Below are 13538 nucleotides of genomic sequence, written 5' to 3' on the forward strand. Positions count from 1 at the left end.
GGTCGGGCCATATCAGAGCCTATAATCTTAAATAGACTGGCTGAGTCATTAGGGAAGGGGAAATAAAAAGCTGACTCCAGAACCCCACTGAAAAGAATTTATATTTCAATAAACGCATGGAAAAATTAATACATTTCTCATCCAACATAATGCTTGAGTGATTTACAACAAGTCCTCTTGTCATCCTTATAAGTACCCTGTCTATACTGTTTATGTTTTTGTTTGGACTGTTTTGCCTCTACTCCGCTATCTGGCACCAGCTGCTGGACAAATTTTCAAGAGCAGTTCTGCTTATAGAAGGCGCTTTTAGCAAGACTTAGTTCTGTTTGTGCTGAATCTATTGGATCCTGAGGCAAAAGCAAAAATGTGTGCCCCTGTATACACTTAACAAAGTATCCTCCTATATTGTGAACCAAATAAAAAAAGTTACTACAACCATTATGGTAAAAAACCCCACCACTGAACCACACCGGCCAGACTAGATTAGAGGTCTTAAAATTATGCCCAGTGGGTGTGTCTCAGTGGTTGAGCATGGATGGTTCGATTCCAGGTCAGGGTACATGCCCTGTTGTTGGCTCGATCCCCAGTGAGGGGTGTGCAGGAGGCAGCCGATCAATGATTCTCTTTCATCATTGATGTTTCTATCTCCCTCTCCCTTCTTCTCTCTGAAATCAATAAAACTATATTTTTAAAAATTATTATAATGAAGTCTGAGGAATAACACCTGGTCGATCCAATGTTGAGTACGTTGGCTTTTGAGTTGGTGGTGAAGTCACTGCAAACAAAGGCCTAGAGAGGAATCTGCATAAAGATACTTCACTGAGATTATAGGTTTGCCGAGAAAATTTGAAACGGGAAAAAGCCTTGAGAGTAGGAGAGAATGACACTTGTAATACAACTTGTCCTTTTTAAGCAAAGTAGGTATCAAAAATGAGGGCTGAAAATCACCATTGTGGGGATGTTGCCTCAAGCTGCTAACATGTCACACTGGATCTCTTCACCAGCCCGTGTTTCATAAGAGGAAGCAGAAAACTTAGCAATGAGGAGAGAAAATGAGACTCCTCCAGGGAGAATACTAGTTTGTATGTGAAGGCTATAAACTTAAAAACAAAACAAGCCTACAAACCCACAAAACCTCAGATGATTCTCATGAAAGCAGGAGAGTTTCATATCTTTTGTATATGATGAAGCATGGATTAAATTGCTCCAGAAATGAGACTTTTTACATAGAATTAAATGTAAGAAAAATATTCTCAAAATCATTTTTTCTTTTTCCTTAAAAAAAAAAAACCCCAGGAATTCTGGGCACTCATAGATTACTCAAGCAGCAGGTTCCATTTTCCATAACGACTATTAAGGCAGTTAGGGCCTCGGCAATGCAGTACTCATTTCCTGGTTTTCTTTGGTTATGCTTAACTTTCTCTTTGCCTAAGAAGAACAAAACTCATTGACAGGCGTTCAGCGAAAAGGCTCAGCTGGGATGAAGCACAGGCTGTCCGCAGGGCTCCCACAAGTCTTACCCTCTCTGTCACCCCCAGGAGGAGGGCCAGGTCTTCTTCCTGAACATCAGTCTGACATAAATTCTCACTCTCATTTCCATGGGAGCCATTAAAAGGACTCTGCCCCATGGAGCAATGTGGGAATCATGAGTAAAGTTCACAAGAGAGTTAGCAAATCACAGGCACACCGCACAGGAGCAGTGCGGCTTTGTCCTACTTAAGAGATGAATCTGCTTCCTTGAGTTAATTCTGCTTTTCTCCTTTCCCTGAGCTCCTAGGCGCTCTTCCCTACCCCTGGCCCTCCATCAGATGTTCATCTTTTTTAATGGCTCTCCCAGGAAAATGCTTGAGTTGTAGCCGCAGCCTCCCTTTCAGGAAGCCCCTGCATTTCTACTGTTCTGTTCCCAAGGTCTCTCTCCGTGTTCAGCTTCTGTTTTGTTGTCTTCCAGATCCCCCGATTAAAACAAATATTTCCCACAACTAAAAGGTCCTTTCAGCTACTTCAGTTGTAGTCTTTCTATCTCATTTTCCCTCTCCTGGCCTTCCTCCTCCTCCCCACTGCCCAGTCCTCCCAGCTGTAATATTTCTTGCTCCATTTTTTAACAAATCATCATGTCTAACTACTTCTATTTAAATTTAACATACAAAAGATGTTTATAAAAAGTGGTGCCCACAATTTGCTTAGTACCCTTGAGTGTCTCTGGCTTTCAAAGTTGAAGAAATTTACTGAAAGATCATTCAGGAATGTCACATATATACCACCGAAAATCCTGACTAAAATTATTGCATGCACTCACATAAAGACCCAAGTCAATGGTAATTTGTCATCCCACAGAATGAAAATCTGGTTGAGAATTTAAAGATATAATTTAAAAAGCACACAGATAAGTAAGTACTTAATCTGACCATACAGAAAACTTGCCAAATAGCAGCGGAGAGTTGTTATTTTTCTATCTCATTCATTGCCAAACAAGAAAAATAGAAGAGAAACCGAAAATTCTATTATCACTTGGTTTACTCAATGGTCAAAAGATGTTAAATTCTCTCTGAAATTAATAGGATCTATTTAAGGATGAAGATCCCATTTTCCTGACATTTACATTTTTTAAGGTCAGGTGGATGATGTGACTGGTCACTTTGAGCTGGAGGGCATGACAATTACAGAAACTTGCTCAGTCACCTGTGTAGACTCCCCTTCTACTAGTGTAAACTGACCACTGCATGTAACTTGTCATCTACTGATGCTTCAGAAATGCAGTTTCACCTTCTCAAAACTTAAAAACTAAAGGAAATGAGTCATGAGAGTTTCCATCCAGGCCCCTCAATCCATTTGCAAATGATTTTGCTCTTTCTAACTTAGTATTGGGAAGATGTCACTTTCTCTCAATGTAAGAGTTGTTTCTTTGATTAAAATGCTGATTGTATTAGAAAACTACAATTCTCCATAACAGGACCCAAGGTGACATTCCTTCCCCATAGTTTCAGCGTTAGCTCTGTCTGCCCCTGGTTACTCTCTGGCCTCAAACCATTTGCACAACCATTGCTTCACATTCTCTGTGAAAATGGGCAAAAGTAGGGCAGAAACATTTACCTTCCCATCCAGATTCTGATGTTACCTTGTGTGGGTCAAGATAAGAGTAGCCCTGCCAGCATGGCTCAGTAGTTAAGCATTGACCCAAGAGGTTATGGTTCGATTCCTAGTCAGGGCACATGCCCGGGTTGCAAGCTTGATCCCCAGTGGAGGTCGGGGGACAGTGTGCAGGATTCAGCTGATCAATGATTCTCTCTCATCATTGATGTTTCTATCTCTCTCTCCCTTCCTCTCTGAATCAATAAAAATATATTTAAAAAAAACCCCACAAACACAAAAAGATAAGGGTACATGAAGCAGAAATCCTTGTAGCTATGAACACTTGAGAAGTGATATCCTGTGGGCATAGGTGACTGGAATGAGTGAGATGCCACTTTGACCAGTTAGCCTTGTTACCTCTGTGCTTCTCTCCCCATGGCTTCTGGGCAACTTTCTCTGTGGTCTCATTCCATTTCCTGCGCCCTCTTCTACCATGGGCTCTTTCCAGTTCTACAAATGCTGACTACCTATTGTTACTAATGACAAGCACACTGTGACTGAGGGCATTCCATCAGGCAACCCTGCGTTCTCTTTGTGCCAGATGAATTGTTGAACTATGACCTGATTCTGCCTGTTCTAGTCCTGGCTTTGCATTTTTTCTTGCTGACCTAAGGTATGAAGTGCCCCTCTTTCTTACCTACCCTGCTGAGCTCAGTTAAGACCTACTGTGATGGTTAAGTTTATGTGTCATGTTGGCTGGGCCACGGTACCCAGATATTTGGTCAAACTTTATTCTAGATGTTTCTGTGAAGGTATTTTTACCAGTAAGATGAAATTAACATTTAAATCAGTAGACTTTATATAAAGCAGATTAACCACCATAATGTGGATGAGACTCATCCAACCAACTGAAGTTCTTAATTAAAAAAAAAAAAAAAAAAAAGACTTCTCCAGAGGGAATAAAAATTCTGGCAGCAAACTTCTTTCCTGAGTCTCCAGCCTGCTGGTTCACTCTGCCGGTTTTGAACTTGCCAGACTCTACAGGAGCCAGTTCCTTAAAGTCTCTCTCTCCTCATCATCATTCCTCTCCCTCCCCGACACCCCCCCCCCCATATTGGTTCTGTTTTTCTAAAGAACCCTGACTAATACATATACTGAACATTTAACTTACCTCTTTGTAAAATCCAACTCAACTCACTATGTAAAGTTCAAACCATTTAAGCGGGCCCTTCCAAAATATATATCAAAAACCCCTATTCTCTGACTTGTACTGATTTTTCAAAGAAATAAAGAGGAGAATGGGAAGGAGTGGAGAGAGAGAGAGAGAGAGAGAGAGAGAGAGAGAGAGAGAGAGAGAGGGAGAATGCTGCTCATTGGGTTCCATTAGGGTTTAAAATCCAGGGTGTCTCCTGTATAGCACACATGACATGAAGGTGTTCAACCTCATGGTGATCCAGACTCTCCTCCACCCACCATTAGCCAAAGTTGTCTCTTGTTTATTTTATTTTAAAAAATAAATCTCTGTGTCTCTTCTTTCTCCTCCTCTCCCTCTGCTCCTACCCTCACGTATGCCTTCAGAGCTTCCCACTACATGTGGGACAAGATCCCTCATTGCCCTACTTTTTATCCACCGACCTGTGGCCAGATTTACTTTCCTAAGCTCCATTTGCATCATCCCTCTTTATTTCCTGAAAACTCAGAACAAACTCTCCCCTCAACTTTAAGGCCCTGCTTAATATATATCCTTTCCCTACTTATTTATCTGCATTCCTCTCTGAATCTCACTCCACCCTCTGCCTCTTGGCTTATGAAACGTGTTCTACCTGGACGGTCATTTCGCTTCCCTTCAGCAAAGTCGTGTGCACCACGGGACCCACGGAAAGCTCCAGGGATGCCTTCTTTGATGCCTCTGCTTCTCCCTGAGTGTCTTCTCCTCTGATCCAAGCAGTTACATACATATGTTTAGTCTACATAAAAAATTCAAAGTAGTCTCTATGTTTTATAAATAAATCTCACATTTACTTCTTTCATGTGTGTAGGTCTCAAATAAAGAAAATAAATGGAAAGTGCACTGTGGCTTAGGGTAAACTTAATCTTCTTTTCTCAGAGTCATTCTCTCTGCTTGCTGAACAATGCTAAAGCGGTGGTATTAAGAGTTCTCCAGCACAACATTTTAATTTATCACTAAATCTAGGCCTCAGAAACATCACTGACATATGTGACGGTGCATTCTTTTTTTTTTTTTAAATAAATATATTTCTTTATTGATTTCAGAGAGGAAGGGAGAAGGAGAGAGAGATAAAAACATCAATGATGAGAGAGAATCATTGATCAGCTGCTTCCTGCATGCCTCCTATTGGGGATCAAGCCAGCAACCCAGGCACGTGCCCTTGGCTGGAATTGAACCTGGGATCCTTCAGTCTGCAGGCCGACGCTTGACCCACTGAGCCAAGCCGGCCAGGGCAGACGGTGCATTCTTATCCTAAAGATGGGATGCATTTTTGATGGCGATCTATTTCCTTCCATATCTCCCCCATCAATGCCACCTTAATCTCTTTCTTCCTTTTGTCTTTTTTTTTTTTCCTGAGCACTTTCTCAATTTTTCACATATGGTGAGAGATGTTTTTAAGCTAAGATTTCTGTTAAAATTGCCGTAATGGCTTAATTTTGAAATGCATTTAAGGGTTTATTCATGCAGAGACATTTTCCTTGTCATTAAAGCTATTTTCCACCAAAGGAAGATCCAGGGACGAGTGCTCAATAGGTTTAAGCTAATTGTTTCAGTTCCACCCAGTGGGAAAGGAAACAGAACTGAGCCCAGAGGCATCCAGATAACACCTGCGGGACTGCTGGCTCCTTAGGGCTCTGTGGTGTGGAGAACACATCTCGCTGAGCCTGGCACGGTGGAGGTGCTGGCATTTCAGCTACAGTGGGGAGGATACAAATTCAACTCAGTCTGTTAGCGGCCACTCCAAGAAATGAGAAGGGATGGAACGTAGATGCTAAACTGAAAGTAAAAAAATATGATAGATGCCAAAAACCTAGAATTAAAAACCCAAACCAAACAAAAACCACTGGGTTTTTAGAATGGAATCTCTAAATTGGGATGTGTAGCCCGACCGGTGTGGCTCAGTGGTTGAGCGTCGACCTATGAACCAGGAGGTCACGGTTTGATTCCCTGTTAGGGCACATGCCTGGGTTGTGGGCTGATCCCTGGTAGGGGGCATGCAGGAGGCAGGGGATCAATGATTCTCTCTCATCATTGTTGTTTCTATCTCTCTCTTTCTCTCCCTCTCTGAAATCAATAAAAAATATATTTTAAAAATTCATTTAAATTGGGATGCATAGGAGGGCCAAGTGCTATGCTACTAGCTCTATAGATTTAAAGTAACCTTGGAAATACCTTCCTGAAGCTGGTCATAAAGAGAATTCCTGAGTCCTCATGAATCATTATATTTATCTATTCATGTGGCATAGTTTCCTGTATTTATCGACCTCTCCTTTTATCTTCTCTGTAAAATATTGGATAGATCAATAAAAAGCACTGCTAATAATGGATACTTAAACTTCCTAGTTATGGAAATGTGAGCCAACAAAAATGGATGGAAATATTAAAAGGGACCATGTCACAGATCTGAGAACCAGTGAAGGCTGGCATTTCTTGGCTGTGCTTACTAGTTTCACGATCATAAAGAGGTAACAGGAAGGCAATATTTTGGACAGCTGAGAGGCGTGGCCAAAACCAGTCCCTGGTTTAGTGCTGACACTGCAGACACATATATTACCCCTTCCCACGGATGAGCCTCTAACAGATATTGCTCATTAATCAGGCCAGGCTTCCTTGATGAAGCCATTCATGTCCTCAGAATTCTTCATAATGGTTTACCTCTTAAATACTACTCAAATCAATCCACCTCTGTCAGTCTCTCTTCAATCACCCAAGTCCAAGCTGTCACCATTTCTAGCCTGGATTGCTCTTCTAATTGATTACTTGAATTTGCCCACCTCCAGCTAATTCTCCACAATGCAGTCAGAAGATCTATTCCAACTTAAATTTCATGTGTCATTCCTTTGCTTAAAACTGTTTAATGATTCTTGACAAGTTCTGTTTCTAGAACTTCATTGTTTTCTACTTCTCTCCAATTCTTTGTGCTCTGGCTACACTGGGGTTCTTCACTTCCCTTCAATACGCCAGCTTCAGCCACTCTCTGCTGCCCAAACTCCCCAATTTACCATCCTTCCCCAATCTTAATGTTTGCCTTCCTGCCACTCAGATCTCAGTTTAAGTATTACTTTCTTAGGAGAATCAATGGGCTTTATAGAATTAATAATAAAGGGTATATATATATTTTGTTATTTATAAATTGTGTGCTATAATATCCTCTGTATCAGCAAACTTTTATAATAAACTTCTGTATGCATATATATCCCACTATTTTTTTTATATTGGTTGTTACACAGTCAGCAGCACACCACGGATAAGCTCCAGCGGTCGCAGGGCTAACTGGCTGTACTGGTTTCCATTCCTTCCCTGTTTCAGTTCCCCGTTACTTTACTGTGTTTCCTGGGATCACAAGCTCCTTATGATCAAATCCTCATCTCAGGGTCTGTTTGGGGGAAGACTCAGACCGTGATGGTCATAAACTATATCTGCTTTATCCCCTGCACCTAATAAGTACAACATAAATAACTGTTGAATGAACAAATGAATGAGCACAGCATCCCAGAGATCCACTACTACTTAAGTGAACCTTTTGACTTTGGTTTACTGGCACATGAAGTGTTTCCTTGGATCTGTGGCCCCCAGTGCCCCTGGAAGTCACCTATGATAAACCAGACTCCCAGCTAAAGATGTGCAGAGAAGCTTTGTGGAGCCCTTGGGGAAAGCAGTGTGTCCTAGCGCCAAATGAGGTAAAACCAGAGAATGAACTTAGTGTGATGTGGAAGGAGAAAAAGAGCTCCTTTGAGAAAAGAGAAAAGAAGGAGAAATGGCATTAAGGTGAGATGTTGCCAGAGCTACTGAAAACATAGTATCATCTAAGTATGTATGTGAGTGTGTTCTATAAAGGACTGTGAGCCTGGGAGGAAGGGAAAGCTACAATTTCTAACGACAGCTGCTTCTACCTACTTTTGCTTTTGCAGAAGTGGCAGCATTTATCTCAGAAACACGTGGTCACTGTTCAGTAAAATGTTCAAAGGAGATTAAGTAGACCACTACTCTCCATAAGAAACCAGATCGTACCTTGGAGAGGGAATGGGGAAAAGCCTGGAATTCTGAGAGAGTGAGGGTTTGGCAGCAGGTGCAGCAGGGAAGTGGAGGACAATCGTTCAATATGGAGCCAAAATATGGGGCACAGCACTGAATATCCCCCACTGAAAATTTGAAGAGCACTATGACCTCCTGGTTCATAGATTGACGCTCAACCACTGAGCCACACGGGCCGGGCGTGATGGCTAACTTGACTGTGCCATGGGTGCCCAGATATTTGGTTAAACATTGTTTTTGTGTGTCTGTGAGGGTGTTTCTGGATGATATTAACATTTGAATCAGTAGATTAGTAAAGCAGATTGTCCTCTCCAATGTGAGACTGGAATAGGACAAAAACGGGTAAGGGAGAATCCCTACTTTGCCTGGCTGTCTGAGCTGGGACATGACCTTCTTCTGCCTTTGGCCCAGAAGTTGGACTGAGACTTCTACCATCAGCTCTCCTGAGCCTCCAGCTTTCTGACTGCAGATCTTGGCACGTCTCAGTCTCCCTAACCACGGGAGCCAGTTCCTTATATGACACCTCTTTATACACGTATAAAAGCTCCCGTTGGTCCTGTTTCTCTGGAGAACCCAAACTAATACGGGGGAATGAAAACCAAAATGTTTGATAGCAAAATAGTTCTGCCTAAAGTTTGCTTCTTCATCACTTAAAATGTTGCAATTTATTAAGGCTGGCATTTTAAATGGAATGTCTAGCAAGTGAAAAAGTCTGTAATTTGGAAGAACACTAAAAAGCTTCTCTTTTGATAGAGGAGATGATCGTTCTAATGGGCAAAAAGAAAAATGTATTGCTGCCTACACACACCTAAACCAAACCAAACCAAACCATACAAAAATTCTATCCTAATGCTTTAATATTATTTTTTAATATATTGGATGCATGCTATGTGGAGGAAGAATGTTGAGTTTCTCCTATATGTTTATGACTCTTATTTATATGAAACAGGAGTAATTTTAACAGATAACTAGCTCTGCAAGAAAGAATGGCTTGGGATAAACTGCCCTAAAATATTACTAATAGAAGACCTCAGAATTCTATACAAGGTACCAATTCATTTAGTGTTCTAGAGGCATATTTTACAAGTACTTTATCTCAGGAGGATAGCTACTACATTAAAATGCTTAAGCTGAGAGATTTCTATGAGCACTTTACTAAGATTTTAATGGCTTGGTGGGCGTTTGGTGACACTAACCTTAAAATTTTTCCAGGCTAAAATTATCTCAGTAATTCCATGGTGCAGAACTTTGGAGTCTTAGTTGTCCTTTACCTGTGCATTGGTGAGACCCAGAACTGTTTTCATGAGGGAGGAATGCTCAGTCTTGTCTAGAGTGGTCTTCCCTCTCCCATTTCCATGTGTGTAAGAGGAATGCCTTTTTATCAAGAATTTTTCCTAGTGAGGGACTTCATTTTTCATTAGGATATGTCATTTCTATCCCCACTTGGGCTGATTATGAAAGCATATGGATCTGCCTTTAATTGGCCACAGAATATTTGCACTCTAGGCTCATGTCAGCAACTATAGTGCTTCTTGGTCAATACTAATCAAAAACTCAGTTATGAGATCTAATATCTATTTATAGAGCATTGACTGAAGGTTATGAAGCACATTCATTCCTCTAGATACTCTAAAATCAATCCTGGAATTAAGGTGGACTGTCAGAACCCAGCCCCTCAGAGAAGTGCTGTAAATTGGGCTCTGGCATTCATTACACATCTCTAGTGAGGGCCTTAAAGGAAACACCTGACACTGATTTTATACAGTAGGGAGGTTGATGGCAGACAGGACTCTCTTCCTTATGAGAATTCATAGGAGAAATTCTTTCTCCTAAGCAATTACCATGCTGAAAGCATGCAGACACGGAATTATATGACTTGTGTTATCCTCATTGCACAGTCTGCTAAGAAGCTCCCAGCCGAATTCATCAACCACCTAAAACAAGTTGAAAGAGCTTTATGATGTTTATTTTGTACACAAGTTTCCCTATATAGTCATCTGATTTTTAAAAAGACATATTGAGGTGAAACATGACATAAAATTCATCACTTTAAATTCAGTAATTGTAAATTAGTAAACTCACAGTGCTGTGTAACTACCACCTCTACCTAGTTCCAAAGCATTTTCATTACTCTGCCATCTGACTTATTTTTGTTTTATCTTTTCTTCCATTGTTATTCAAGTCTTTAAAAATAAAATCTTATTGTATTTTATGCATGTCTGTAAGTCATCACAGTTTTTTTTTTTAATAAGGTAGGATTTTAATAAACAAATTATAAAAAAAACCCTAGTGACAGGCCCCAGTGCAGGAGACTGAGGAGGAGGAGGAGTCAGGGAGTAGGAGAACCAGGAAGGAAGGCATTGTGAGAACCAAAGGAAAGTTTCAAGATGAGAGTGGTTAACAAGAGCCACACACCAGAAACATCAAGTAAAATGAAGATGGAAATGGGGTTGCTAAATTGATTAATTAGGAAGCCATTTGTGAAAACTCTGTCCCTCTCTTCTGTGATTAGAAGTGAAAACTTGTGAAACTTTGTGGTGATTAGGAGGTGAGATAGTAAAGACCCAGAAGTCTATTAAAAAATAATAAATAAGACAGCATATGAAATAGAGAAGAAGAGGCTAGGTTTGAGGGAAAAGTAAGTTTGAGAGAATATATATTTTTAATGATGAGACTATCCTATCTAATAAAAGAGTAATGTGCAAATTGACCATACCTCCGTTACATCCACAAGCCACACCCACCAGCCAATTAGGAGCGAGTATGCAAATTAACCCAACCAAAATGGCTGCAGCCACAGAGAGAGCAGGAGGCTTGGGTTTCCCTGGCAATGGAGGAAGCCAAGCTTTCCACCTGCCCTGGCCTGCCTTTGCCTCCGCTTAAAGATGCAAAGTTTCAATTATAGAAGATAAGTTAATCCCAACAAAAATGGCAGCAGCCACAGAGCTGGAGAGAGCAGGAGGCTTGAGTTGCCCCTGGTGATGGAGGAAGCCAAGTTTCCACAGCCCTGGCCTGCCTTGGCCTCTGCTTAAGGCTACAAAGTCTCAATTATAGAAGATAAATAAATCCCAACAAAAATGGCTGCAGCCATGGAGCAAGCAGGAGGCTTGGCTCCACTCCAGGCTACAAAGTTTCAATTATAGAAGATAAGTAAATCCCAGATACCAGGGCCTCCGCTTAGGTCACCAGGGTAGTGGCCAGCCTGCAAACCACCACAGGCCCCTTGCCCAGGCCACCCCACATGGCAAGGGAACCCCCACCCTGATCTGAGACACCCTTCAGGGCAAACCAGCTGGCCCCCACCCATGCACGAGGCCTCTATCTTATCTAATAAAAGAATAATATGCAAATTGACCATCATTCCAACACACAAGATGGCTGCCCTCATGTGGTCAAAGATGGCTGCCCCCAAGATGGCCACCACAAGATGGCCAGCAGGAGAGGGCAGTTGGGAGGGTCCAGGTCTGCAAGGGAGGGCAGTTGGGGGCAATCAAGCCTGCAGGGGAGGGCAGTTAAGGGTGACCAGGCCAGCAGAGGAGGGAAGTTGGGGGTGACCAGGCCTGCAGGCAAGGTCAGTGAGGGGGAACCCAGGCCTGCAGGGGAGAGCAGTTGGGGGGGACCAGGCCTGCAAGGGAGGGCAGTTAGGGGTGACCAGGCCTGCAGGAGAGGGTAGTTAGGGGCAAACAGGCTGGCAGGGGAGCAGTTAGGCATCAATCAGGCTGGCAGGGGAGTGGTTAGGGGTGATCAGGCTGGCAGGCAGAAGAGGTTAGGGGTAATCAGGAAGGCAGGCAGGTGAGCAATTGGGAGCCAACAGTCCTGGATTGTGAGAGGGATGTCTGATTGCCCATTTAGGCTCGATCCAAATAGGATCGGGCCTAAACGGGCAGTCGGACATCCCTCAAGGGGTCCCAGATTGGAGAGGGTGCAGGCTGGGCTGAGGGACACCCCCCCCCCCCCGCCCATGCACAAATTTCGTGCACCGGGCCTCTAGTATATATATAATGCTAAGTCAAACATAGTATAATAGGTGGAGAAAACTTGAATGACCTTGGTTTTGCAACCAGCTGTAGTGTGACCATGAGCAAGGACTTCACATCTCTAGGCTTGGTTTTCTCATCTGTGAAACACAGTAGCTTAACTAGATTATATCTATGCTATATTCATGAGTAAAAGGAATGTATAAATAAAATGAGAACAGTAAAGCAATTTTGAAAATGCAATAATACTTTCATCATAGATGTACTATTATTTTTATGAATCTATCTGAAATGCTGACCTTATAATAATAAGGTTCTATGATATAATATTCTTATTATATCCAGTGAGCACTTAATATCAATTATTTCACCAAAAGATCAATTTTGTTTTATCAAACTAACTCTCAAATGATTTAAAAAGTCAATATAGTGGTTGATGTGAAATGTGGTTGGTTAAAATTGGCCATACATTCTTTGATGCCTCTCCCATCAAGAGGTAAGTTCTGTGTGCCCTCCTCTTGAATCAAGATGGGCTCCATGGCTGCTTCGTCACTAGAATGTGAGCAAGTGACACTATTTCTTGGCCCTTAAGAGAGTGATAGCTGTCTGTGTCTTGCAATACTGACGCTTTGCATCCAGCTGTTATGCTGTGAGGAAGCCCAAGCAGCCCCTGGGAGAGGCCTAGATAGAGCAGAAATGAGAGCCCCGCCAACAGCTCTGGTTGAGCACTGATTTGCCAGCCAAGTAAGAGAGCATTTTGGAAAAGATATTTAACATCAGTTGAGATACTCTAGTTTACATAATGAGGCAGAGAAGAGCTGTTGCCACTGGTCCCTGCCCAAATTTCAGATTTATGGAAAACAATAAATTATTATGGTTTTAAACCACTAACTGCAGAATTGGTTTGTAACAAATGTTGGTTAACATTTATTCACTGGTAATCATGCAAATAAAATATAATCTGTATAGGTGGTTCTGCTATTGTAACATGTATGTATTTGTGAAAAACTTAGTATTCCATAAAATTGCATACTAATTGCATACAGGGCTTATGAGGAAAATAGGATTGAGGTGGACCACTCAAAACCTATGGACTTTTGTAAAGAAGAACTCTAACAAGACAGGAACAATCCTATTAAAATATCAGCCATAACACATCTCTACCAGCATTTGCACTTAGAGCCACAATGTATCATTAACCACCTTGCATCTTGGGGTTCATGTTT

The 13538-nt window shown here is 41.8% G+C and overlaps 1 protein-coding gene across 1 annotated transcript in view; it reads right to left on the bottom strand.

Annotated features, from left to right (window-relative positions):
* The window catches only part of IMPG1 (interphotoreceptor matrix proteoglycan 1), a 114157-nt gene that overhangs the window by 45626 nt on the left and 54993 nt on the right, over positions 1-13538 (bottom strand). The window lies entirely within an intron of this gene.

The sequence above is a fragment of the Eptesicus fuscus genome, chromosome 10, assembly GCF_027574615.1.
Source record: "Eptesicus fuscus isolate TK198812 chromosome 10, DD_ASM_mEF_20220401, whole genome shotgun sequence".
Lineage (NCBI taxonomy): Eukaryota > Metazoa > Chordata > Mammalia > Chiroptera > Vespertilionidae > Eptesicus > Eptesicus fuscus.